General features: G+C 37.1%; 1 long non-coding RNA gene across 1 annotated transcript; it reads left to right on the top strand.

Moving 5' to 3' along the window:
- Window positions 1-3,394: 3,394 nt before the first annotated feature.
- Window positions 3,395-4,605, top strand: LOC112037466 (uncharacterized). Its single transcript, XR_002885752.2, has 2 exons — window positions 3,395-3,611; window positions 4,184-4,605. It is a non-coding gene; the product is annotated as an uncharacterized LOC112037466 (long non-coding RNA).
- The last annotated feature ends 377 nt before the right edge of the window (window positions 4,606-4,982 follow it).

A 4,982-nucleotide genomic window follows, 5' to 3' on the forward strand; every position in this document is an offset into this window, starting at 1 on the left:
GAATTTTCCATAAATGCAGACTCCATTGCTAAGATTCTTCACATCACCAGACCAAAAGATGTGGATCGAACTCCATACGATGATCGTGAACTTCATGCACAAGACATCCTTCATGTTCTAGGAACTGAACATGAAGTGGGAAGCACAGGATCATCTATAAGCACTGCCTTATTTTCACCAGAATTGACAACCTTGAAGTTGATCATGTTCTCCAATCTTTATCCACTGTCAAACACTACCTTCATCAACCTAGGAAGGGCTAAATTTCTCTGTGATCTTATTTCTGGTGCCCTAATAGACATCTGTGCTCATATATTCCATATCATCGGGAAAACATCGGCTCGTTCAGCAACACGAACAATTCTTCCCTTCTGCAGTCTAGTCATGAAGATTGTTCTCAGTAAAGGTATTAGCCCTTCATCAAATGAGAGAGTATTGACTCGTTCCCGACCAATATCCCACTACTCTCTCCAAGCAAGCCAGAGCCACTCTTCCAAGAAACCTAAGACTGAGCCATCCACACAAGCATCCCCATCTGCCCTTACTACAGTTCCTCCTGCACAATCAACCGGCACTCCGTCTATTCCACTTGGTTTCCAAATGCCAAGATAAAGTTATTTCACTGAAACCGTGCTACATCGGATTTCGGACTTAGAATGACTTCTCAACTCCTTTCATAATCAAACTCAAATGCGTCTTGGAACCATTGAGTTACAGTTAGATAACATACAACAGTAGCTGGAAGACAGCCTTTAGCTATTCGTGCCAAAAAGGGGGAGATAATTGAAGCATAGCAAGGGGAAATGAAGCTTAAGACTAAAAAGAAGGGTGCATACTGAAAGGGGGAGTTTGTACATTGTGCATTTTGGAATTGAAAGGGGGAGTTTAAATATTTTTGTTGAAAAAGTTTTTTTTGCTTTATACACTGGTTTAAGTCTGTTTTAAAACTCTCAATATGTGAATTATTGGTAGTAGTTGTTTATTTCAGCACTTATATAGTATGATGTTATTCATCTTTTAGCATTGTTTGTTTGTCTTCTGTACCCATTGTTGCTTTTGTAAGCTTTGAGGGTTGTTTCTAGCACTTTTGCATGATTGTAGGCTTGTATGGTTTGTGCCATGTATTTGCAACAACTTTGCCTATGCAGCCTTTGTGCTTTGTGTTTTGGTACTTGTTAATGCTTTGCATTACCCTAAGTACAACACTCTTGTGCCCCTGTAGGATTGTTCCTAGATGCATATATGTTTGTATGCATTGGTTGAGTGTTGGACTTGCAAATGATTCTCTTCAATTGAGTTTATCATTTTTGCATGTCCGGATGTTCATTCCTTATGTGAATGAACATAGTAATCACTTTTGCTTAAGTGACTACTGGTGTTGATCTTGCCATGAATTATTGCTTTTATGCCTATGTTCATTTTTGCTTGATCATACTTATTTTGCTCCATATGCATATTAAGTTTTCTGCGTACAATGATATTGCTATGTTATTGTGTTTCAGGAGTTACTTATTCATATGATCAAGAGCTTTTCAGAATCTAGAGTTAGGTGTGAGTGAGTTTTCCAACTGTTCCCAACTCACGTTTAAGTCTAGAGTCTGTTGTAGGGTTTTGTCACGGAATAGCCAAATGGGGAGATTGTAAGGTTGAATTTAATCAACCATCTAATTGGCTTTATTCCGTGACCAATTTGCTTGTAATTTAGCACTTAGTAACCCTGTATTTAGGTGGAAAAATTGTAAAGGTAGTGTGTGAGAAGATGTGAAGAAAAGCTCAAGAGTGTGCAAGAAAAACAGAGTCTCGCGACTAGGACTTCCGGGTGGTTTGCGACTGGCAAGCCGCAAAAGGCAGTCACGTGAGAGGCACACTGGGAAGCTGAAGGGTCGTGTCAGCTGTCACGCTACAAGACAAAAGTTCCAGTCTGGCCAGGCCGTTACGTCGCGACTTGATTTCGCGACTTGGCCAAGCCGCGAGATCAAGTCGCCAACTTGTCCTGTTTGGCAAAAAATGACGTTTTGCATTCCCTTCTCACCTTACTATATATACACCCTTATACCTATCATATTGAGAGAGCTTCCAGAGAGAATTTTGTGAGAGAAAACCCTAGAGAAATACAAGATTGATTCATCGCCAATCTTCATCTAAAGAGACTCTACAAATTCCTCTACTCTCTTCCTCTCCATTGTCATACCCTTGAGAGGTCATTTAACAAACCTTTGTCTCACCACACCCACGTCTGTGAGAAGGTCCATTTGGTGCTTTGGGAAGCAGTTTGGAAAGGAACCAATATACATTGGTTGATGCTATCGTCAAGTAGCGGAATCCGAGAAGCTAGAGAAGAAATAGGTTCGGCGTAACCTCGTTGGAGAAAGAAGCTTGAAGGGCTTAGGTACTTGGGTAGATTAGGCTTGGAGGATCTTCTGCTGTTCATGTATCCCAACTACATTCTTTAGTGGATTATTTGACCGCTTGGAGGGCGGCGGAGAGATTTTACGCCGAGGACTTTGGTTTCCTCTTCAATAACATATCGTGTGTTGTCCGTGTGTTTGTATCTTCTTTCCCTTTACCTTTGCCTTATATTTACTGCTGTGGATGTGTTTATATTTGGCTTAGATTGTTTATCAATTTTGTATTTAGCTTATATTCATGTTCCGCACGTTAATCGTTTAATATTAAGCTTGAATTGGTAATTTTGTAATTTGGGGTCTAAACGTTCAAGGGTGTTTCATACCCATATTGAACTTTCAATTTTTGTTGAAAATTTTATGAAGTGCTAGTTTAGCTTCAAAATCCTCGGCATAATTAGTAGTTATTGTTAAAAATACCAAGAAGTGCTGGTTTAGCTACAAAGTTTTGGGCATAATAAGTGGTTATTGTTAAGTAGACAGAAAAGGGGGTTTTGAAAAGTTTTTGAACTTAGTGAAGACTCGGGGTCAACTACAAATAGACCAATCCGCATGTTAGTTTTCTCCATGTATCCGAGATAGACTTTTCAAAGTGCAATAAGATACAAGTGACAAGCATAAACCATTTAATTATTAAGATTTTAGATAGTACCCAATGAATAAATAGACCATTAGCTGTTGCTTGCTAGCTTAATGAGGTTCGCAATTAGCAGAGTTATGAGGATGTGGGTGTTTATTTTGTTAAAAATATTATTGTGCACTAAAACTGAAATTATTTTTTTATTAAAAAAATCAACAAAATGAGGTCTTCATTAAAGCACTGTTGGAAATTAGGATGGGGTTTTACACCAAGACCGGTTTGAATGTATTCTCTTAGGGAAACTTTATTCTAATCAAATTTTTAGCTAACTTTATTTTTTAGAGTCTTCTTTCAATTATATCTTAATTGTCAAAAGTTTGCAGTTCAACTGTCACTTAATGATATTTCTAATGGAGATGTCTTGAGTTCATATCACCTTCCTTCATTTTGTCTTGTTCCAGTGAGTTTAAGGGGCCATTTTGCACACTTTACTTGGATGTATGGCCTATAAATAAGATAAGGGTAGAGAAGCTTAGAGCCACCAAGTCCCAAAATGAAGGCCATTCTCATTGTCTGCCTTCTCTTCTCTTCCATATTTTTCATTCCTTCTTCAAATGCAGCTGAAGGTTACCTCGCGAGAGCACTATTTTGAATTTTCGAGAAGCTAGATAGTTCATAGTTGTATTTTGTTTTATTTTATTGCGTACTTATTAAAATAAACTTTTGATTAGGTTTATTGAGTAAGCTTTTACGTAGTAGCATTTTCTCATTTATATATGTTGAAAAATATTTTGAATATAAACATGTTAATTTCAAATTGTTGTTAAAGACTGAGCAAAATTAAATGATTTTTAAGATACCGATATTGAAATCAAATGAGTTTTCTTGTTTTCTATGGCCTAAAAGATAAACATATATTCAATTCCAAAAGCTAGTATTTTTCTGATAAATTTTAAGTTTCTAAGCATGTACAAATTAGCAAATTACTTGTCAAGTAATTTCACTGTTTGAGATTTTCCATATATGGAACTTTTGCTCTAATTGCTCTCTTCCATGTATGTTTTCTCGTTAATTTCTTAACTTGGTTATATTCTGATAAATTTATCTCATATCTCAGAAAAGTGTGATCCATATTCTCGTAGATCATGTAGCTCGAAGCCGCCAGCTCATATTCTGATAACTTTATTTCATATCTCAGGTAAGTGTGGTAGGGGAAGTCCTTATAGAAGATGTATCCCATCGCCGCTGCTGCCGCCTCAATCACCACCCTTGAAGCCACCATCTCCACCTTTGAAGCCACCACCTCCGCCAACGCCAAGTCCACCCCATAGGAAGCCGCCATCTGGATGCAGTCGTGACCCATATAGACGTTGCGCACCTCCAACCCCTTAATAAATGAAGCACCACGGTTCAACAATAATCAAGCATTAGGTTGCTTATCATCGTGGAAGGCAGTATTAATTAAGAATAAAGTGGGTTTTAATTATGCGATAATATCATATATGGTTGGGGGGGTTTGTAATGTCTCTAAATTATACTCTTATGTATTATGCACTCCATACTAGTCTATTGTAAATGTATCCAAAATAAAAAGTTGACTAATGTTTGTCTGTTGGCTTATATGACGGTCTTTTGTGCGAATTCTAATTATGCATCATCAACAAGAGTTCTGAAAAAGTTCAAGTTATATGATTTATTTTTTAGTCCACAGTTGTTCGAAGAAATACACATGGAAATGCTTTTGACATTATTCATGAGGATGAGTAAAATTGACTTTAAAACTCACTCAAGTGAAGATTTAAAATTTGGAGAAATACATATATTAATTATATTACAAACACACCTAACCTAACAACTGTGTCTTTCTAATATGCCGCATCCAAATTCTTATTTGAGGCATCAATACAATCTTAGAATCACCCTTAACAATTATACTTTGGAGTTTTCATGTTTAGCCAGCTGTAAAGCTCAAACTATGGCAGAAGCTTTAGCAAAAC

Source organism: Quercus suber, unplaced genomic scaffold (assembly GCF_002906115.3).
Source record: "Quercus suber isolate HL8 unplaced genomic scaffold, Cork oak 2.0 scaffold_558, whole genome shotgun sequence".
NCBI classification, from domain to species: Eukaryota; Viridiplantae; Streptophyta; class Magnoliopsida; order Fagales; family Fagaceae; genus Quercus; species Quercus suber.